Source organism: Mustelus asterias, chromosome 2 (genome assembly GCF_964213995.1).
Source record: "Mustelus asterias chromosome 2, sMusAst1.hap1.1, whole genome shotgun sequence".
Classification (NCBI taxonomy): Eukaryota; Metazoa; Chordata; class Chondrichthyes; order Carcharhiniformes; family Triakidae; genus Mustelus; species Mustelus asterias.
In genome coordinates, this window is record NC_135802.1 from 3817051 (window position 1) to 3841143 (window position 24093).

The 24093-nt window shown below is 47.5% G+C and overlaps 1 protein-coding gene and 1 pseudogene across 2 annotated transcripts in view; one reads left to right on the forward strand and one right to left on the reverse strand.

The window, feature by feature from the left end:
• The window catches only part of ppp1r16a (protein phosphatase 1, regulatory subunit 16A), a 112248-nt gene extending 92369 nt beyond the window's left edge, over positions 1–19879 (reverse strand). The window contains exon 1 of one of the 2 annotated variants that reach the window (XM_078230307.1): positions 19689–19879. The gene's annotated coding sequence lies outside the window, so the exon portion shown is untranslated. The remainder of the gene's footprint in view (positions 1–19688) is intronic. The other variant, XM_078230317.1, reaches the window with a different exon arrangement.
• Positions 5361–5563, forward strand: LOC144481815 (U2 spliceosomal RNA; annotated as a pseudogene).
• Positions 19880–24093: the final 4214 nt, after the last annotated feature.

The window sequence follows — 24093 nt, forward strand, 5'->3', positions numbered from 1 at the left end:
GGGACCAGGACAGGTTGGTGGTGATCTGGACACCTAAAAACCTGAAGCTCTCGACCCTTTCTACTTTGTCCCCGTTGATGTAGACAGGGGCATGTTCTCCTTTACGCTTCCTGAAGTCGATGACAACTCCTTCGTTTTGTTGACATTGAGGGAGAGATTATTTTTGCCGCACCAGTTCACCAGATTCTCTATCTCATTCCTGTTCTCTGTCTCGTCATTGTTTGAGATCCGACCCACTACGGTGGTGTCGTCAACAAACCTGAAAATCGAATTGGAGGGGAATTTGGCCGCACAGTCATTGGTGTATAAGGAGTATAGTAGGGGGCTGAGAACACAGCCTTGTGGGGCACCGGTGTTGAGGATGATTGTGGAGGAGGTGTTGTTGCCTATCCTTACTGATTGGGGTCTGAGAGTTAGGAAGTTCAGGATTCAGTCGCAGAGGGAGGTGCCAAGGCCCAGTCCACGGAGTTTCGTGGGAATAATAGTGTTGAAAGCTGAGCTATAGTCAATAATTAGGAGTCTGACATAAGTGTCCTTGTTACCTAGAACATTACAGCGCAGGACAGGCCCTTTGGCCCTCGATGTTGCGCCGACCAGTGGAACCAATCTAAAGCCCCTCTAATCTACACTATTCCAATATCATCCATATGTTTATCCAATAACCATTTGAATGCTCTTAATGTTGACTAACAACCTTGGCACACCTAGGTGTGCCAAGGTTGAGTGCAGGGCCAGGGAAATGGTGTCTGCTGTGGACCTGTTGCGGCGATAGGCAAACTGTCGTGGATCCAGGTAGTCCAGGAGGCTGGAATTGATTCGTGCCGTGACTAACCTTTCGAAGCACATCATAATGATGGATGTCAGAGCCACCGGCTGATAGTCATTAAGGCACGCTGCTTGGTTTTTCTTCGGTACCGGAATGATGGTCGTCTTCTTGAAGCAGACAGGGACCTCAGATTGGTGTAAAGAGAGGTTGAAGATGTCTGTGAATACTCCCGCCAGCTGATCCACACAGGATCTGAGTGCTCGTCCGGGTACCCCATCCGGGCCAATCGCTGTCCATGGGTTGACCTTCAAGAAAGCTGCTCTGACATCTGTAATGGTGACCCCAGATACAGGATCATCCAGAGCTTCCAGGGTGGAGGGCATGCTCTCGCTGACCTCTTGCTCAAAATGGGCGTAGAATGCATTGAGCTCATCAGGGAGGGGTGCGTTGGAGCCGGCGATTTTACTTGCCTTCATCTTGTAGCCTGTTATGTCTTGCAGACCTTGCCATAGTCAGCGGAGGTCGGTGTGGCTAGTCTGGGACTCTAGCTTGGTTTGGCATCGTCTTGGTGGAGTGACTCACATTGAGGATGTGAAGAGGCCAGCACGTGGTCTCGAAGAGTTGAGGAGATTACAAAGACAGGAAGGGATTTGAAAGAGTGATGAAAATTTTCAAATCAAGGTGTTTCTCATCATGGAGCAAGCACGGGAGTGATGGATGAACAGGATTTGGTGCGAGTTAGGAAGCTGTGGCTCAGCAGGTCGCACTAAAGTTCCAGGTTCAAGTCCCAAACCAGAATTTACATTGAAACATAGAAACGAGAAGCAGGAGGAGGCCATTCGGCCCTTCGAGCCTGCTCTGCCATTCATCTTGATCATGACTGATCATTGAATTCAATATCCGGATCTCCCATTTCCCCCCATATTCCTCGATCCCTTTAGCCCCAAGAGCTATATCTAATTTCATCTTGAAATCAGACAACATTCTGGCCTCAACTACTTTCTGTGGGAGTGAATTCCAAACATTCACCACCCTCTGGGTGAAGAAATTTCTCCTCACCTCAGTTCTAAAAGGTTTACCCCTTATCCTCAAACTATGACCCCTAGTTCTGGACTCCCCCACCATTGGGAACATTCTTTCTGAATCTACCCTGTCGAACACTGTTAGAATTTTGTAAGTTTCTATGAGATCCCCTCTCACTCTTCTAAACTCCAGTGAATATAATCCTAACCGACTCAGTCTCTCCTCATGACAGACCTGCCATCCCAGGAATCAGCCTGGTAAACCTTCGCTGTACTCCCTCTATAGCAAGGACATCCTTCCTCAGATAAGGATACCAAAACTGCACACAATACTCCAGGTGTGGCCTCACCAATGCCCTGTACAATTGCAGCAAAAGAACCCTATCTCTATACTCAAATCCTCTCGCTATGGAGGCCAACATACCATTTGCCTTCTTTACTCCCTGCTGTACCTGCGCGCTTACTTTCAGCGACTGATGCACGAGGACTCCAAGGTCTCGCTGAGTATCCACCTCTCTCAATTTACACCCATTCAAGTAATAATCTGTCTTCTTATGATTGCTACCAAAGTGGATAATCTCACATTGGGCACAAAAGCCCACTGACACTGCAGTGCAGTACTAAGGGAATGCTGCACTGTCAAAGGTGCAGTCTTTCAGATGAGATGTTAAATCGAGGCTCCATCTATTTGCTCAGGTAGATGTAAAAGATCCTACTGGAACAGGACTAGGCCATTCAGCCTGCTCTGCCATTCAATATGATCTTTTTTTTTAGTCATTCATGGGACATGGGCGTCGCCATCTGGACAACATTTATTTCCCATCCCCAGTTGCACTTGGTCCTGTGAAGGTCCTGTTTGGTGAAACAAGAGGAAACAGGCCCACTTTCCCGACCTCTTCACTGCACAGGACCTTCAAGCGATGCTATACACTAGATACATCGATGACATTTTCTTCCTTTGGACTCATGGTGAACAATCACTGAAACAACTCTATGATGACATCAACAAGTTCCATCCCACCATCAGACTCACCATGGACTACTCTCCGGAATCAGTTGCATTCTTGGACACACGCATCTCCATCAAAGATGGTTACCCCAGCACCTCACTATACCGCAAGCCCACGGATAACCTCAGAATGCTCCACTTCTCCAGCTTCCACCCTAAACACGTTAAAGAAGCCATCCCCTACGGACAAGCCCTCCGTATACACAGGATCTGCTCGGATGAGGAGGATCGCAACAGACACCTCCAGACGCTGAAAGATGCCCTCATAAGAACAGGATATGGCGCTCGACTCATCGATCAATAGTTCCAACGCGCCACAGCGAAAGACCGCACCGACCTCCTCAGAAGAAAAACAGGGGACACGGTGCACAGAGTACCCTTCGTTGTCCAGTACTTCCCTGGAGCGGAGAAGCTACGACATCTTCTCCAGAGCCTTCAACATGTCATTGATGAAGGCGAACATCTCGCCAAGGCAATTCCCACACCCCCACTTCTTGCCTTCAAACAACCGCACAACCTCAAACAGACCATTGTCCGCAGCAAACTACCCAGCCTTCAGGAGGACAGTGACCACGACACCACACACCCCTGCCACAGCAACCTCTGCAAGACGTGCCGGATCATCGACACGGATACCATCATCTCACGTGAGAAACCATCCACCAGGTACACGGTACATAATCATGCGACTGGCCAACATTGCCTACCTGATACGCTGCAGGAAAGGATGTCCCGAGGCATGGTACATCGGTGAGACCACACAGACGCTACGACAACGGATGAATGGACACCGCTTGACAATCACCAGGCAGGAGTGTTCCCTTCCTGTTGGGGAACCCTTCAGCAGTCAAGGGCATCCAGCCTCTGATCTTTGGGTAAGCGTTCTCCAAGGCGGCCTTCAGGACACACGACAGCGCAGAGTCGCTGAGCAGAGACTGATAGCCAAGTTCCGCACACACGAGGACGGCCTCAACCAGGATCTTGGGTTCCTGTCACACTATCTGTAACCCCCACGACTTGCCTGGGCTTGCGAAATCTTACTAACTGTCCTGGCTGGAGACAATACACATCTCTTTAACCTGTGCTTAACCCTCTCTCCATTCGCATTGTCTGTACCTGTAAAGACTTGATTACCTTTAAAGACTCGCATTCCAACCATTATCTTGTAATTGAGTCTGTGTCTATAAATGCCCTGTTTGTGAAACACAACTCTCCACTCACCTGATGAAGGAGCAGTGCTCCGAAAGCTCGTGCTACCAAATAAACCTGTTGGACTTTAACCTGGTGTTGTGAGACTTCTTAGTTTTATGAATAGCAGGGGAATCCTGGCTGGCACCTTGGTCAATATTTACTCCTTAATAAGCATCACAGGAAAGAGATTACTGGTCATTAACACATTGTTGTTTTGCGGGATCTTGCTGTGCAGATTGGCTACCATGTTTCCCACATTACAGCAGTGACTAGACATCAAAAATGACTTCAATGGCTCTGAAATACTCGAATACATCTGGAAGTTGTGAAAAGCACAAAGTCCGCGATTAAATTTGTGATTGGAAGATGGGACACTGGCCAGGAGAGTGTTGGAACAGTCAGTCTGGTGGTGACAAAGTAAAGAACAGTGTGATAAACTTCCCTTGCAGCCCAGCTAGTGAAATCTGGGTTCCACATTTTTATCTTTCGGGGAAGCAGGTCCACACTGAGATTAAACAAAGGAACAAACCAATCTCCCGGATTTAAATAACAGTGAGAAAGATTCGCTTTCTAAAGCTGCAGATATACAGTTTCAGCGTGTGAATGTAAACACAGCAATTCTAATATTAATTTAAAACAAACTACATCATGCATGATATTACCAAACATTGTGCTTTTTATTAAAGCTAGAGACTAATCCAAAACCAGTCAAACATCTTGAAAGTAAATTAAAGTTTATTTATTAATCACAAATAAGGTTTACGTTAACACTGCAAGGACTCACTCCAAGATGACCTGGAGACCAGCTCCCTGACACATCAGTTGCTGATTCCCAAGAAGGGTATCACACAACATAAACAGCTTCCAGTTTATTACACTCTGCCCTCGTGAATGGGTGGTCCCAGAGGAGTGGAATTCCATCGCCATCCTCATCGAAGGACAGCCGTGTAATCTGCCTCAGCCCTGCTCCATTCACACACATGCTGTGCTTCATTTGCGCTTGTGATTGCTATTGAAGCTGACTTTGACATTTCAGATAACAAACAAACGGGTTTCTATTATTCTAAAACACATGCCTATCTCAAACAGATTTAGTAAACTACCTCAGTATTGTTCCACACTGGATGAATCCCCTCCACAGTCTGTGTTAAATCCTGCATCACAGCAAGTGTTAGCACAGTGGATTCCAGGGGGAATCAGTCCAATTACAGGATAAGCAGAGAGCACAATGCTGAGAGACGCTCTCAAGCTTGGGGCAGCCGCTGCAAAGGCACAATGGGGAAAGGCCACCGTTTAAAGCCTTTCAACCGAGGCAGACCGAGGACCCAGTAACTGTAGAACACCCTCGCACTGAGTAACTGTCATTATTGGGATGGCTTCTCGGCCTTTTGGCTAAGATCAAGTGTAGTATGGATTGGAAGCTGCACTTGGTTGAGGTCATTGGGTTGCATTGAGGCTTCATATGTTTCATATGAAGCAATTTTTAAAAGCTGCATCCCGGCCTTTTGGCTAAGATGCAAATGAGCTCAAGTCTTGGAGGAGGTGTTGCTTTGCTCCTCCAATCAACTTGGCTCATGTAGATCAGGCCCAGGACAGGGTGATTTGGTCGCTCGCCCTGTCTTGTCAGCCTGGATCGGAAATGTCTCAACTTGTTGAGACTCTGAATTGGATTTGATTTGATTGAATTGGAAAAGAATTTTAAAAAACTGTCATTATTGGGAATATTGTTTTGCAATGGCTTATTTCAGAGTTTTTATGAATAAAGTATATTTTTGAAATAAAAAAAAATAAGCAGGGAGCACAATGGAAGATCTGGCTTTCTGTCTGGGCAGTAAGAAGTCTCACAACACCAGATTAAAGTCAGAGCAGCGCTCCGAAAGCTCGTGCTACCAAATAAACCTGTTGGACTTTAACCTGGTGTTGTGAGACTACTTACTGTGTTTACCCCAGTCCAACGCCGGTATCTCCACATCATTTCCGTCTGGGGCTGGAGCCCCAAGCATTGCTGGCTGCCTCTGGGAATACTCTAATGGGTTGTATTACTGAGTAAGATCACTGTGTTTGATTAGATTTCACTTATTATTATCACATGTATTAGCATACAGTGAAAAGTATTGTTTCTTGCCCAGTATACAGACAAAACATACTGTCCATAGAGAAGGAAAGGAGTAAAGTTTTTTATTAGTCACATGTAAGGCAATGCAATTAACACTGCAATGAAGTTACTGTGAAATTCCCCTAGTCACCACACTGTTCGGGTCAATGCACCAAACCAGCATGTCTTTCAGACTGTGGGAGAAAACTGGAGCACCCGGAGGAAACCCACGCAGACACGGGGAGAACGTGCAAACTCCACACAGATAGTGACCCAAGCTGGGAATTGAACCCGGGTCCCTGGCGCTGTGAGGCAGCAGTGCTAACCACTGTGCTACCGTGCCGGCCCAAAGGAGAGGATGCAGAATGTAGTGTTACAGTCATAGTTAGGGTGCAGAGAAAAATCAACTTAATGCAAAGTAAGTCAATTCAAAAGTCTGACAGCAGCAGGGAAGAAGCTGTTCTTGAGTCGGTTGGTACGTGACCTCAGACTTTTGTATCTTTTTCCCAAGGGAAGAAGGTGGAAGAGAGAATGCCCGGGGTGCGTGGGGTCCCTGATTCTGCTGGCTGCTTTGCCGAGGCAGCGGGAAGTGTAGACAAAGTCAATGGATAGGAGGCTGGTTTGCGTGATGGACTGGACTACTTTAGTTCCTTGCGGTCTTGGGCAGAGCAGGAGCCATAACAAGCTGTGATACAACCAGAAAGAATGCTTTCTGTCTGGGACCAGAACCCCAAGCATTGCTGGCTGCGTCTGGGGAATACACTAATGGGTTGTATTACTGAATAATATCACTGTGTCTAAACCCAGATCCTGCACTTCATACTCGTTCACTGTCTTTGAAGCAGTCGGGGCCTCCAGAACACACAGGTTTCTTTTAATATAACTTTGAAACATCTTCCTTTCCTTCCGATTATGTAGATGTTGTGTGGGTTCTCTCCCCCCCTCAGGGGCTCCTCATTCACGGCACAGCAACACATTGTTCACTAAGTGAGAGAGCCTCACTCCGAGGCTGAGAGACTGCCCTGACATCCTGAAACAGCGGGGCACGGTGTGTTACCGTGTCTGCTAATTACCCAGCGTTGGTGCTGGAAGACAGAGTTCCCTCACCTCACTGCTGCAGTACAGCTAGAATATCGCCAGGCAGGGAAATCACCCAGCTATGTCCTACCCACAAAGAAAACACAAACAATTTAAACTTGGCTGATTACCACACTCCCATAGGCTGAATCAGCAAATGACACCGACTCACCATTAACCTGCTCAGGTTTACAGATCAACTCCTGTCACAATAACTTGGCTCCGGACCTTACCATAGCTGGAAAGCCCAGGCACAGCGGCGAGAGCAACTGCCCCCAACATCAAGCAGGACTGAGGTGAATGTCTGCTGCCCATGTGGTGATGGGGCTTGGGAGGGAGTGCCAGGTATTGACGCAGTGACAATGGAAGGAATGCAGCCTCCCTGGACACAGCCAATACACGGCTTACAACACACCTTTAACACTTAGGCAAGGCCAGGTTTAATTACCCAGCCCGAGCAGACAGATCCAACCCAGTACCTTGGGGACATTTCATGTTGGTGTGAGGGGAAAATGACAGTACACATTTGCAACCCTCTTTCTCAAACAGCAGCTGATGTTGGGTCAGGTCTGAAATTGAGTTTGAGTTTAAAAGTTTATTTATTAGTGTCACAAGTAGGTTTATATTAACACTGCAATGAAGTTACTGTGAAAATCCCCTAGTCGCCACACTCCGGTGCCTGTTCGGGTACACTGAGGGAGAATTTGGCATGGCCAATGCACCCTAACCAGCACGTCCTTCGGACTGTGGGAGGAAACCGGAGCACCCGGAGGAAACCCACGCAGACACGGGAAGAACGTGCAGACTCCACACAGACAGTGATCCAAGCCAGGAATTGAACCTGGGTCCCTGGCAATGTGAGGCAGCAGTGCTAACCACTGTGCCACCGTGCTGCGAATGTGAGACAGATTTTTGACAGTGAAGGGTATTAGGGACAGGGAGCAGCGGGGGTGGGTATATGGAGTTAGGTTGTAGATCAGCCCTGATCTCACTGAATGGCAGACAGGCTGAGGAACTGAATGGTCTTGTTCTGTGCCGGTGGGTCTGGAGAAAAGTGCCAGGTCATACAAGTTCAGCGGACTTTCAGTCGGGGTTTCGTGTTGATGTGACAGCCATTTGACTGAGTGGATTTTTATGCTCAGAATTCAGATTCTCAAACTGGGAGTGTGGCAGTTTGCAGATTCCTAAATCACCTATACAGCCGAAACCAGGTGTACTCGGCTGCATCTGTACAACAATTACTCAGTCTCAGCATCTGCGCACCACTAACCTGAACATCGGAGCAAGAAGATGCTGCCACCAGGTATTTCCATCCTAACTCACCAGCCTAAAGATTCCCACTACAACAGGCTTTTGCCCAGCACTCACTGCTCATTGCACCCTTCCAGACAGAGAGAAGATCTCCTCACACAGCTCACTCCACTAAATGCTGCATTTCTATTTACTGAAAATGACATTCATGGTTAGTAAGTTTGCAGATGACACCAAGATTGGTGGCATAGTGGACAGTGAAGAAGGTTATCTCGGATTGCAACGGGATCTTGATCAATTGGGCCAGTGGGCTGACGAATGGCAGATGGAGTTTAATTTAGATAAATGCGAGATGATGCATTTTGGTCGATCAAACCAGGGCAGGACTTACTCAGTTAATGGTCGGGCATTGGGGAGAGTTACAGAACAAAGAGATCTAGGGGTACATGTTCATAGCTCCTTGAAAGTGGAGTCACAGGTGGACAGAGTGGTGAAGAAGGCATTCGGCATGCTTGGTTTCATTGGTCAGAACATTGAATACAGGAGTTGGGACGTCTTGAAGTTGCACAAGATATTGGTAAGGCCACACTTGGAATACTGTGTGCAGTTCTGGTCACCCTATTATAGAAAGGATATTAAACTAGAAAAAGAGTGCAGAAGAGATTTACTAGGATGCTACCGGGACTTGATGATTTGATGATAAGGAGAGGCTGGATAGACTGGGACTTTTTTCTCTGGAGCGTAGGAAGCTGAGGGGGTGATCTTATAGTAGTTTATAAAATAACGATTAGCATATTTTCCCAAAGCTAAGGGAGTCTAAAACTAGAGGGACTGGTTTAAGGCGAGAGGGGAGAGATACAAAAAGGTCCAGAGGGGCTGTTTTTCCACACAGAAGGTGGCGAGTGTCTGGAACGAGATGCCGGAGGGAGTAGTAGAGGCGGGTACAACTTTGTCTTTTAAAAAGTATTTAGACAGTTACACGGGTATAGAGGGATATGGGCCAAACGCAGGCAATTGGGACTAGCTTCGGGCATGGACCAGTTGGGCCAAAGGGCCAGTTTCCATGTTGTAAACCTCTATGACTCTGTGATATTCCACCCGCTGCCCACGACATTGGGCCAGCGGCAATGCAGGAACGCTATCCCATCAATTGCAGTCAGCCAATGGCTGATCTTTCATTTTTTCAATCTATTACCACAGCCTCAGGATAGATCAAGTGCAGTCATTTGACCAGCCTCCCATCCATTGACTCTGTCTACACTTCCCGCTGCCTCGGCAAAGCAGCCAGCATAATTAAGGACCCCACGCACCCCGGACATTCTCTCTTCCACCTTCTCCCTTCGGGAAAAAGATACAAAAGTCTGAGGTCACGTACCAACCGACTCAAGAACAGCTTCTTCCCTGCTGCTGTCAGACTTTTGAATGGACTTACCTTGCATTAAGTTGATCTTTGTCTACACCCTAGCTATGACTGTAACACTACATTCTGCACTCTCTCCTTTCCTTCTCTATGAATGGTATGTTTTGCCTGTATAGCGCGCAAGAAATAATACTTTTTATTGTATACTAATACATGTGACAATAATAAATTCAGAGGGGCAATTTTTTCACACAGAGGGTGGCGAGTGTCTGGAACAAGCTGCCAGAGGCAGTAGTAGAGGCGGGTACAATTTTGTCTTTTAAAAAGCATTTAGACAGTTACATGGGTGCGATGGGTATAGAGGGATATGGGCCAAATGCGGGCAATTGGGATTAGCTTAGGGGTTTAAAAAAAAAAGGGCAGCATGGACAAGTTGGGCCGAAGGGCCTGTTTCCATGCTGTAAACCTCTATGACTCTAAATCAAATCAAAGGCCACTTAGCCAATCATAGTGCATCCAAACTAAATTCTGCCACCTTACAGGACATTCAGCCCACTATTCTGTGCTGGCTCTTTTGAAAGAGATCGCCAGTTAGTCCAACTGCACCCCACCAACATGACGGCTCAGTGGCACAGTGGTTAGCAGTGTGGCCTCACAGCGCCAGTGACCCACGTTCATAGAGTCATAGAGGTTTACCGCATGGAAACAGGTCCTTCGGCCCAACTTGTCCATGCCGCTCCCTTTTTTAAACCCCAAAGCTAGTCCCAATTGCCCGCATTTGGCCCATATCCCTCTAAACCCATCTTACCCATGTAACTGTCTAAACACTTTTCAAAAGCATTTCAAGTTCAATTCTGGCCTTGGGCCACCGTCTGTGCGGAGTCTGCACGTTCTCCCCGTATAGCGCGCTAGAAACAATACTTTTCACTGTATGCTAATACATGGGGCAATAATAAATCAAATCAAATTTAGGCTGCCAACTAAGTGCACAGCAAGATCCCACAAACAGCAGTGTGATCAGGAGTGGATTTTTCTGGATATGTTGAGGGATTGGTCAGGTCACTGGGAGAAGACCCCATTTCTCATTGCTCCAAGAAATCATAGAAACCCTACAGCTCTGGGTTTGGTGTTCTCTCTGTATGTTAGCAGGCAGCTTCAGCCGTGCAAATACTGACAGGTAACTTGGAAACAGAGGTCTGAAAACACACGGTGAGAAAGACACGGGGAAGCTCGCTCCATTGAGAAACCACTTCCACCTTTTTGGAGCAGAGTTTACAGAAAGCTGCCTCTTACCTGGACAGAGGTAATGGAAGCTGCTGCAGGGGGAGCCTCATGTTTGTCTCCAGGAACAAAAGGTGAGCCTTGTCCCCTTATTGCGTGTACCACAACCCCTCAGCTCAAGACCAGTCTGCAGCAGCTAGACCAGGGTGTGGCACTGTTTGTCATCATTCAGGTGAATTCAATGACTCAATGGAAAAGTTTCTTTATGTTGTTAGAAACTCTTTCTATTAATACTTAGTCAACACGTTTAACCTATTGCAAATGAGCAACTCCTCCAACAAAGGGTCTCCAATTGCAATGTGAACTTGCCTTAACATACAATCATCACTAAACCCTTCACAGAATGGCTAGGGAAAGGCAATGAATGCTTCTGGCCTTAGCCACATCCTGTGAATGAATAGAATAAATTAAACAATCCAGTCCAACTGGTCTACATTGCTGTTTATATTCTACACAAGCCTCCCTCCACTCTGCCTTTATAACCCTCTATGTTTTCTCCCTTATGTAAATAAAAGTAAAGTCGCCATAAATCCAGGTGACCATAGGCTGGTGGTGATTTAACCTGAGGATCAGGCAAGGGGCAAGGTCAAGGCGGCGGAGCCTTCATGAATAATCTTAGCTGATCTGGAAATTGAACCCGCGCTGTTGGCATCACTCTGCGTCAATAACCAGCTGTCCAGCCAACTGAGCTAACCAACTCCCCATCCGCTTAAATACATCAATGCTCTCCTTCAATCACTCCAGCAGCAAGGAGGGGTGTGGGGAAAGAGGGGTTCCATTCCAGAGGATACTGGCACCAGTACTGGGTTAGGAAGGAGCTGCACCTGAACTGGACTGGGACCAGTCCTAATGGAAAGGATAAACAGAGTGATCAGGGTACTTAATACAAACAGAAATTTGCTTCGCCGTCAAAAATCATAGAATCCTACAGCCATTCGGCCCATTGAGTCTGCACTGAGTCTCCAATGGAGCATTCCACCCAGACCCTATCCCCGTAAACCCTGCTAATCCCCCCTAACCTACACATCTTTTGACACGAAGGAGCAATTTAGCATGGTCAACCCACCTAACCCGCACATCTTTCAGACAGTGGGAGGAAACCGGAGCACCCAGAAGAAACCCACGCAGACACAGGGGAGAACGTGCAGACTCCGCACTGACAGTGACCCGAGGCCAGAATCAAACCCGGGTCCGTGGTGCTGAGGCAGCAGTGTTAACCACTGTGCCACCATGCCGCCCCTGTGCAGGTTTAGAGAGAGAAGGACAGGGAAATGGTGGCATTGTTCACTTATAGGCTGGCACAGACACATAGAATCACTGAATCCCTACAGTGCAGGAGGCCATTTGGCCCGTCGAGTCTGCACCAACTCTCCGAAAGAACATCTTGTCCAGGCCCACCCTCCTGCCCCATTCCCTTAACACCATGCATTTACCCCACTAATTCCTCCTAACTTACACATCTTGGCATGCTAAGCGGCAATGTGGCCAATCCACTTAACCTGCACATCTTTGGATGGGATGAATGGCCTCCTTCTGTGCTGTAACAATGCAGTGAAATTGTGCTTTAGGCATTAGAGGTAAAGGGAAAACAAGAAGATAATGAATTCAGGAGAGAGAGAGAGAGAGATAGGAAACCCGTGAGAGGAAGGTAGAGAGTGCCCCCCTACCCCCTGCCTGTCCAAAATAAAGAACCTGCCATGGCTAGCTCACAGAGAGTCTCCCCGGCTGTACGGTAAGGGTTGTTTCAGCTCTGCCTCTGTCATTTCACTTCAAAGATGGTGTTAAATAATGGCCAGTTGGATTAAGTACCTCAAGGTAACTGCAACATCATCCTAAGAGGACAGGGGTTTGGGGTTACCAGCCACTGGATATCGAAAACAACTGGTATCCAGCAGAATTTGGGAAACAAATCTGTGATCCAGTTGCAGTAAGTTCCTCCCAATGTCTCTCTCTGGGGTGAGAAACTCAACAACATTTAAATTTTTATCTTGATACAAATATCAGAAACTCCATAGCACCTTTCCAGGCAACGAGCTGGACGTTGGACCTTGCCTTTCTTAATTTTAAAAATAAAATGCACACTTTGCTCCTGTAGTTTATGACTGATGAAAGTACAACAGTTTACCTGACTCAGTTAAACATCAGCACAAACGCAACAGCGACAGCCAGGCACTTAATCCCAGCCAAGGATTCAGGTGAAATCTAACACAGTAACCCAGAAAATGTCATTAGTATTAACGGGAACCTGATCTTACGATGGCAAAAATCACTCCATGGTGCCTGGCTGCACACCTTCAGAGCACTAAACATACCCTGGGCTATCATTACATTACAAACACAAGGGCTGCTGCAAACCAACCCTTAAACTAAACTGTGGGCATCGCAGAGTGGTGCTCACTTTACAGGATTAAATAATGCAGAGAACGGGAGGGAGTTCAAATCCCACCACAGAAGCTCGAGAATTCCAACAAAATCTGGAATGAAAAGCAGGTCTCAGAAAATATGACATAAAAAACTCATCTGGGTCACTAATGTCCCTTAGGGAAGGAAATCTGCCCTCCTTACCCGGTCTGGCCTACATGTGACTCCAGAGTCACTGCAATGTGACTGACTCAAATGCTCGCTGAAGAGGAGTCATACTGGACTCAACGCGTTAACTTCTCTCTCCACGGATGCTATGAGAGCTGCTGAGATTTTCCAGCAGTTTCTGTTTTTATTTCAGATTTCCAGCATCTGAGGCATTTTGCTTTTATTCAAGTGTCATTTTGGTTGTAAAATGTTAACTGCATTTCGATCCCCCCAAATTCACCAAGCCACTAAACAATCCCACCGCTTCCAGGAGCAATGAACGATTGGTGATAAATATACACCAGGCTTGCTAGCCATGCCCACATCCCAGGAATTCACCACACACGTGCAGGATTCCAGCAAAGATTTACACATCGCTCAGTCCCCTTTCCATGCTATGCAGCCCCCTTTAAAATACCTGGTTACAGGTGAGCCAGCTTTAACATTTGCTGACATTAGAATATAGAGAATATAGAGAAGCTACAGCACAAACAGGCCCTTCGGCCCACAAGTTGCGCCGAACATGTCCCTACCGACTAGGCTTACCTATAACCCCCTATCTTACTAACTTCCATGAACTTATCCAAAAGTCTCTTAAAAGACCCTATCGAATCCGCCTCCACCACCACTACCGGCAGCAGATTCCACGCACCCACCACCCTCTGAGTGAAAAACTTACCCCTCACATCTCTGTACCTACTCCCCAGCACCCTAAACCTGTGACCTCTGTGGCAACCATTTCAGCCCTGGGTAAAAGCCTCCGAGAATCCACTCTAGCAATACCTCTCAACATCTTATACACCTCTATCAGGTCACCTCTCATCCTTTGCTTCTCCAAGGAGTTGTTTCTGTAAATCTGTCTGTAATCCCTAGGACAGGTTTAAGATGCCTGTGTCCTCGCGATGGAATCTCCAAATGCACACGAGGCAGATTTACAGTTGCTGAATAACGTCCATCACGTGGGAGGTTCCACTTGGGTCAATTTAACTTGTTCAGCACAATACAGCCAAGTGTTCAAATGCATTCACTCAGAACCAGCCAACATGCGGCTCAATACCTGGCTCACTACAATACACAGCCTGCTCCTCCTGACCCATTATCGGGCTTAGTCGTCTGAATATGAAAAAGAGTTGATGTTCGACATTACAATCAGCTAAGTGAGTGAGAGAGAGGGAGAGAGAGAGAGGGACACAAAGCCAAGTGCCTTTCATTTTACTCACACACAACACCCAGTCCAAGAAGATAACCGGCACAAGTTTATTAGCCAACAAGACATTCCCAAAGCCAGGCTGGCTGGGTTTTAATGGCTGGTCAGGCACAGATCCAACTGATGACAACCTTGCCTGCTGTTTGGATCTATGTTATTGATGAACGGTTATATAACGAGCTCTGAATTCAAAGGATGAATGGAATACAGCGGATGCTGGAGATCTGAAATAAAAACAGAAAGCACTGGATATACCCAGCGGGTCTGGCAGTGTCTGTGGACAGAGAAACAGAGTTAACAGTGAGCTCCGTATGATTCTGTGGAATTGAAGAGTCACATTGGACCGAACACATCAACTCTGCCTCTCTCTCTCTCCACACAGAGCTGCGAGGTTTTCCAGCACATCCTGTCTTCATTCCTGGATTCAAAGGGTTGCTTCAAATCTCTATCTTTCTGTCCAAAGTCAGAGAGGGAGAATCATAATAGCTTACGGTGCAGGAGGCTATTCAGCCCATTGTGCCTGTGCTGGCTCTTTGAAAGGGCTATCCAGATGATCCTACTCGCTTGCACTTTCTCCTTGCCACGTCGAAAGGCAATTCCTTTTTGAAAGTTATTCCTGAATCTGCTTTCCCCAGCCTGCCAGGCAGTGCATTCCAGATCAGCATGGCTGTGTAAATAAACATTCTCATCTCCCCCTCTGCCTCTATGCCAATTCTCTTCAATCTGTGTTTGCCTGGTTACTGATTCCCCTGCTTCTAGAAAAACTTTCTCCTTATTTACACAATCAAAACAACTTTTGAAGTGTTGAGAAAATGCTGCAGATTGACAGGTTCAGATTCCTGGAGAAGAGGGGCAGGATTCTCTGACCTCCCACAGCTGTGTCACTTCCCGCCGGTGGGGGACACGTGGGGGGGGGGGGGGGGGGGGGAAGGAGGTTGGAGGTGCGCTGGGAATTCCCACTGGCCTCACCCCACATCAGCTGGAAACCTGCAGGCGGGGGAGCGCTGCCGGCGGGACCCGAGAATCCCACCGGTGTGAGCGGCCGGAGAACTCTGACCGAGATTTTTAAATTACATTCTAACCAATGCCAGAGTAACTTCACAAGAATACAAAAGCACAGGGGTTTCCACCTCCAAATGAACAGTGGTACACTGGTTAACACTGCTGCCTCACAGTAAGAAGTCTCACAACACCACGTTAAAGTCCAACAGGTTTATTTCCTTACATGTTTCCTTATAAACAATTCACAGCGCCAGGGACCTGGGTTCAACTCCCGGCCTCGGGTCACTGTCTGTGTGGAGTTTGCACGTTCTCCCCGTGTCTGCGTGGGTTTCCTCCGGGTGCTCCGGTTTCCTCCCACACTCCAAAGATGTGCGGGTTAGGTGGATTGGCCATGGGAAATGCGCAAGGCTACAGGGATAGGGTGGGCCTGGGTAAGATTTTCTTTCAGAGAGTTGGTGCAGACTGAATGGTCTCCTTCTGCACTGTAGGGATTCGATGATATTTCTCATGTAGAACCAGCCTGATGATGTGAACAGGTTTCATCCCGGGGATGCTGCCCTTTACAAAACACAGGAGGCAGGAGTGGGAGTAGGCCATTCAGCCCCTCAAGCTCTTCCACTCGACAAGATCATGGCTGATCTGATTGTGGGCTCAACTCCACTTGGCTTCTACCACCATCAAGACCAAGCAGATCCCAACTCTTCCCATTCAAACCGCACCAATTCGACCCAGAAATTCCTCGGAAAGGCAGATAGCATAATTAAGGACCCCACGCATCCTGGACATTCTCTCTTCCACCTTCTTCCATTGGGAAAAAGATACAAAAGTCTGAGGCCACGTACCAACCGACTCAAGAACAGCTTCTTCCCTGCTGCTGTCAGACTTTTGAATGGACCTACCTCGCACTGAGTTGATCTTTCTCTACACCCTAGCGATGACTGTAACACTACATTCTGCACTCTCTCCTTTCCTTCTCTATGAATGGTATGCTTTGCCTGTATAGTGCACAAGAAAAATTACTTTTCACTGTCTGTTAATACATGGGCGGCACGGTAGCACAGTGGGGGCAGCACGGTAGCACAGTGGTTAGCACTGCTGCTTCACAGCTCCAGGGACCTGGGTTCGATTCCCGGCTTGGGTCACTGTCTGTGTGGAGTTTGCACATTCTCCTCGTGTCTGCGTGGGTTTCCTCCGGGTGCTCCGGTTTCCTCCCACAGTCCAAAGATGTGCGGGTTAGGTTGATTGGCTATGCTAAAATTGCCCCTTAGTGTCCTGGGATGCGTAGATTAGAGGGATTAGTGGGTAAAATATGTAGGGATATGGTGGTAGGGCCTGGGTGGGATTGTGGTCGGTGCAGACTCGATGGGCCAAATGGCCTCTTTCTGTACTGTAGGGTTTCTATGATGTGACAGTAATAAATCAAATCAGAGAGAACTCCCAACACAAATAATTCCCAGCACACCACATTCCTTTAAAATGAGAAATAAATTTAGCTTTAAAAAATGCCAGGAGGAAGTAGGGAAAATAATTCAGATCAGCAGGTTTGGTTATTGACACCTTTACAGTAAGATTACAGAAACAATTACTGTAATATGATAATCACCATGAACAAGGTACAAATATGATTCAAGGCTCCAACATGTCATAACAATCCTCAAGTGATGCTAAATTTACTAATGAGGTCAGAGTTCACTGTGCCTTGACATAAACATTACAGTAATGCATTTACATAGCACCTTTAACAACTTACATTTGTACATTATCTTTAATGTTCCCAAGACACTTGACAGAACATATTAAACAAAATTTAACACTGAGTCACCAAAAAAACTATAGTTATAATCATACAATTAACCTTTAGTTATCCAGAATGAACAGTCAAAGACTTAGGCTGAGGATTCACTTCGTGTTGGGATTATTAACATTATTAGATCACTAACAAAAAGCACAGTGATAGCAACCTAACCTCAAACCCCAATAACTCCTGGCTCACAAATCCCCCAGACCCTCAACCCAGCCCCCCCCCCACCCCCCCAAGTCCCTCAGACACCCCAAGACCCTCAAACAGGGTGCCACAGTGGTTAGCACTGCTGCCTCACAGCTCCAGGGACCCGGCTTGGGTGACTGTCTATATGGGTGACTGTCCATATGGAGTCTCCCCGTGGGTTTCCTTCGGGTGCTCCGGTTTCCTCACACAGTCCAAAGATGTGTGGGTTAGGTGGATTGGCCATGGGAAATACACAGGGCTACAGGGATAGGGTGGGCCTGGGTAAGATTCTCTTTCAGAGAATTGGTGCAGACTCAATGGGCTGAATGGTCTCCTTCTGCACTGCAGGGATTCGATGATATTTCTCATGTAGAACCAGCCTGATGATGTGAACAGGTTTCATCCCAGGGATGCTGCACTTTACAAAACACAGGAAGCAGGAGTGGGAGTAGGCAATTCAGCCCCTCAAACTCTGCCATTCGACAACATCATGGCTGATCTGATTGTGGGCTCAACTCCACTTGGCTTCCATCACCATCATGCCCAAGCAGATCCCAACTCTTCCCATTCAAACTGCACCATTTCTACCCGTAAGTAGTCTCACAACACCAGGTTAAAGTCCAACAGGTTTATTTGGTAGCACGAGCTTTTGGGGCGCTGCTCACCTGATGAAGGAGGGACACTCTGAAAGCTCGCGCAACCAAATAAACCTGTTGGACTTTAACCTGGCGTTGTGAGGCTACTTACTGTGCCTACCCCAGTCCAACGCCGGCAACTCCACATCACTTCTACCCAAAAATACCTTGGAAAGGCAACCAACATAATCAAACCACGCATCCCGGACATTCTCTCTTCCACCTTCTTCCATCAGGAAAAAGATACAAAAGTTTGAGGACACATACAAACCGACTCAAGAACAAAGGGTCATCTGGACTCGAAACGTCAGCTTTTTTTTCCCCCTACAGATGCTGCCAGACCTGCTGAGATTTTCCAGCATTTTCTCTTTTGGTTTCAAAGAACAGCTTCTTCCCTGCTGCTGTCAGACTTTTGAATGGACCTACCTCGCATTAAGTTGATCTTTCTCTACACCCTAGCTATGACTGTAACACTACATTCTGCACTCTCCCAGTACACTCGAACAGGTGCTGGAGTAAAAGTTTAGTTTATTTATTCGTGTCACAAGTAGGCTTACATTAACACTGCAATGAAGTTACTGTGAAAATCCCCTAGTCGCCACACTCCAGCGCCTGTTCGGGGTACACGGAGGGAGAATTTAGCATGGCCGGTGCACCCTAACCAGCACGTCTTTCAGACTGTGGGAGGAAACCGGAGCACCCGGAGGAAACCCACGCAGACACGGGGAGAACGTGCAGACTCTGTACAGTAAGAAGTCTCACAACACCAGGTTAAAGTCCAACAGGTTTATTTGGTAGCGAAAGCCACGAGCTTTCGGAGCGCTGCTCCTTTGTCAGGTGAGTGGGAGATCTCCGCACAGACAGTGACCCGAGGCGGGAATCGAACCCAGGTCCCTGGCGCTGTGGGGCTCACCTGACGAAGGAGCAGCGCTCCGAAAGCTCGTGGCGTTTGCTACCAAATGAACCTGTTGGACTTTAACCTGGTGTTGTGGGACTCCTTGCTGTGGGGCGGCAGCGCTAACCACTGTGTTACCATGGCGACTGGGGCATTTTCACAGTAACTTCATTGCAGTGTTAATGTCAGCCTACTTGTGACACAAATAAATAACCCCCGCGACCCGCAGGGGCCCTCTCCCTGCCCGCTCCGGGACTGAGAGCCCGCGGGGAGCGGCCCCGGGACAGGGTGAGGGGAGCGCTCCGCAGCCCAGGGCCCCCATCCCCGGCCTCTGGTACTCACCGCGCTCCGCTCGGCATCCCGGCTCATCATCGGCCCCCTGGCGAGGAAAGCGGCAGCTTGCCGGCACGGAGCACCCATCCGGAGAGAGCGGAGCCTGAAGCGGAGCTGCCCCCGGGCCAAGGCTGTCCGCGATCAGCCCCACAACACACACCCCGCGCCGCCTAGGCCTCAGGCTGCACCTACTCCCGTTCCCTAGCAACCGCCGCCATCTTGGAGCCCGGCCTCCCCCCGCCGCCAAACTCTCTAATTTAAATCTCAATATTATTTTAAACATTCTCCTTCTCTCCGCTTCCTGCCAAGTGTGTTTATAGTTTTCTATATTTTCATTTAAAAACTCTCGTTAATCCGTTTTGTTCGTTGTTGACCCCCGACCTCTAGCCCATCACCTCGCTGTCGCCGAGCAACACATTCCAGCCCCGCCCCTCAATATAAATTTAATCTTTATCCGGGATGATTTGTATTTTATTGATTCTCTCGGCTGCTCCTATCGAATCTCGGTCCACAATTGTCGGTAAACAGTGATTATTATTTTGTTTTAACGATTACAATCTCGCCGTTACGTCACAGGCCTGCAGTATCCGTGGAGAATCTCCATGGTAACGGCGTCAGTGACATCACTGAGGGAGGTCACGTGTCAGCCCCTCTGGGCCAGCCCCTTAAAGGCTCTTAAGGCAAAACCTGTCGGTGGATGATTAATGGGGATTACAGTTCCCCCAGTATTTACTGTTTAGTTCCAGCAGCTGCAGTGTTTTATGGACAGTAAGAAGTCTAACAACACCAGGTTAATGTCCAACAGGTTTATTTGGTAGCAAAAGCCACGAGCTTTCGGAGCGCTGCTCCTTCATCAGGCGGGTGGGAATTCTGATTACAAACAGGGCACAAAGACACAAACTCAATTTACATGAATAATGATTGGAATGCGAGTCTTTACAGCGAATCAAATCTTAAAGGTTCAGACAATGTGAGTGGAGAGAGCGTTAAGCCTAGCTATGACTGTAACACTACATTCTGCACTCTCTCAGTATACTCGAACAGGTGCCAGAGTAAAAGGTTAGTTTATTTATTAGTGACACAAGTAAGGCTTGCATTAACACTGCAATGAAGTTACTGTGAAAATGCCCTAGTCACCACGCTCCAGCGCCTGTTCGGGGCACCGCAGGGGTTGGGGTGCGTTATCGACCCTAATAATCACATTTTAATTTGATATTTTCAAGTTTCCTTTGTACTTTGATTTCTGTTCGGGCTGTTCCCCCTCCTTTTGGGGAGCTGCCCCTTTTACTTTGTCCTGACTTAATTTGAGTTTGTTTATTTGGTTTGACCTTAAAAGAGGCCAGCGCCTGTTCGGGTACACTGAGGGAAAATTTAGCACGGCCAATGCACCTAACCAGCGCACTAATGCACATTGTCTGTACCTTTAAGACTTGATTAGCTGTAAAGAATCGCATTCCAATCATCATTCTGTAAATTGAGTTTGTGTCTTTGTGCCCTGTTTGTGAACAGAACTCCCACCCACCTGACAAAGGGGCAGTGCTCCGAAAGCGAGTGGCGTTTGCTACCAAATAAACCTGTTGGACATTAACCTGGTGTAGTGAAACTTCTTACTGTGTTTACCCCAGTCCAACGCCAGCATCTCCACATCATGTTTTATTGATGGCAGGGATTAAAGCATCATGGGGGGCCTGAATTTCCCATCTGTCTCCAAAGATGTACGGGTTAGGTGGATTGGCCATGCTAAATTGACCCTTAATGTCAGAGGGATTAGCAGGGTAAATATGTGGGGTTATGGGAGTAGAGTGTGGGTGGGATTGTGGTCGGTGCAGACTCGATGGGCCGAATGGCCTCTGCACTGTAGGATTCTATGATTCCAGGATTGAACAAAGAACAAAGAAAGTACAGAACAGGCCCTTCGGCCCTCCAAGCCCGTGCCGATCATGATGTTCTAACTGAACTAAAAAAACTCTTCTGTCCTTACTCGGTCCGTATCCCTCTATTCCCTCCCTATTCATGCACCCATCCAGATGCCTCTTAAATGTTGCTAATGTACCTGCTTCCACCACCTCCTCTGGCAGCTCGTTCCAGGCACCCACCACTCTCTGCGTGAAAAACTTCCCCCACACATAGAAACTAGAAGCAGGAGGAGGCCATTCGGCCCTTCGCGCCTGCCCCGCCATTCATTTTGATCATGGCTGATCATCAAATTCAATATCCTGATTTCCTCCCCCCCCAATATCCCTCGATCCCTTTAGCCCCAGGAGCTATATCTAATTTCTTCTTGAAATCACACAACGTTTTGGCCTCAACTACTTTCTGTGGGAGTGAATTCCACACATTCACCACCCTCTGGGTGAAGAAATTTCTCCTCACCTCAGTTCTAAAAGGTTTACCCCCTTATCCTCAAACTATGACCCCTAGTTCTGGGAACCATTGGGAACATTCTTTCTGAATCTATCCTGTCTAACCCTGTTAGAATTTTATAAGTTTCTATGAGAACCCCTCTCACTCTTCTAAACTCCAGTGAATATAATCCTAACCGACTCAGTCTCTCCTCATCTGACAGACCTGCCATTCCAGGAATCAGCCTGGTAAACCTTCGCTGCGCTCCCTCTATAGCAAGGATATCCTTCCTCAGATAAGGACACCAAAACTGCACACAATATTCCAGGTGCGGCCTCACCAACGCAATATACAATTGCAGCAAAACATCCCTATACTTAAATCCTCTCGCTGTGAAGGCCAACATACCATTTGCCTTCTGTACTGCCTGCTGTACCTGCACGCTTACTCTCAGCGACTGATGCACGAGGACTCCAAGGTCTCGCTGAGTATCCACCTCTCTCAATTTACACCCATTCCAGTAATAATCTGTCTGCCTGTTATTGCTACCAGAGTGGATAACCTCAATTTATCCACATTATACTGCATCTGCCATGCAGATACCCACACACTCAGCTTGTCCAAATCACACTGAAGCATCTCTGCATCCTCCTCACAGCTCATCCTCCCGCCCAACCTTGTATCATCTGCAAATTTGGAGATAATACATTCAGTTCCTGGGTGGTACAGTGGCACAGTAGTTAACACTGCTGCCTCACAGCACCAGGGACCTGGGTTCAATTCCGGCCTTGGGTCACTGTCTGTGTGGAGTTTGCACATTCTCCCCGTGTCTGCGTGGGTTTCCTCTGGGTGCTCCGGTTTCCTCCCACAGTCTGAAAGACGTGCTGGTTAGGGTGCATTGGCCATGCTAAATTCTCCCTCAATGTTACCCGAACAGGCGCCGGAGTGTGGCGACGAGGGGATTTTCACAGTAACTTCATTGCAGTGTTAATGTAAGCCTACTTGTGACACTAATAAATAAACTTAAATGTTTTCTGTCTCTCCAGTTCTCTAATGCCATCTTTCCTCAATACTGCCACCTCCATTGTCTTCCTTTCCTGTCTCTCCGGAACACCTTAAACCCGGGAATATTTAACACCCAGCCCTGCCCTTCTTTGAGCCAGGTCTCTGTTATAGCAATAATATCGTAGTTCTATTTGTCATCCTGAGCCTGTAGCGCACCAATCTCATTAACCACACTCTGTACATTCACACACACCCAATTCATCCTGATTGAGGCTGTTTCACCCCCCCACCCCTGACCTTACTCTGACCCCATCTCATGCCTTGCTATTTCCTTCTCTAATTCTAGCAAAATCTCCAGGTATTATGTCGGCCGTGATACTAGTCTCTGAAATCTCCTCCTGATCAGTTAATGCTTCTTCACTTCCCACTGTTAGTTCCTCCCCTCTGCACTCTGAACCTCCCCTCAGCTTCCCACCCCCCGTCAATCTAGTTTAAACCCTCCCCAACAGCACTAAGTACTCTATGAACAACATGCTTTGTCTGTTGAGGGCGCAAGAAACAATACTTTTCACTGTGTCCCACTGCATGTGACAATAATACGTCAAATCAATAAATCAATTCAATTCAGTTCTATAAAAGACCCAAAAGGACAATAATCACACTCCTGTTACAGTGTAACCCACAAGAGAGCAGTGGTGTAGCGGCACTGTCACTGGACCAGTAATCCAGTAATCCAGTGTGCTGCTCTGGGGACCTGGGTTCAAATCCTACCATGGCAGATGGAATTAAAAGTCTAACATTGACAGAGTCACAGCAATGTGGTTGACTCTTAAATGCCCGCTGGCATGGGGGCTGTACAAGGGGCATTTTGGGAGAGATAAACGCTGGCCCAGCCAGAAACACCCACATCATGTGAATTAATTTTAAAAATTGATCCCAATTTCTCACACTCCAGCCTGTGTTGAACTGTTCAATCCTCCTATTCCAATGTTCACTAGATTTGATTTGATTTGATTTATTATTGTAACATGTATTTTGGATACAGTGAAAAGTATTGTTTCTTGCG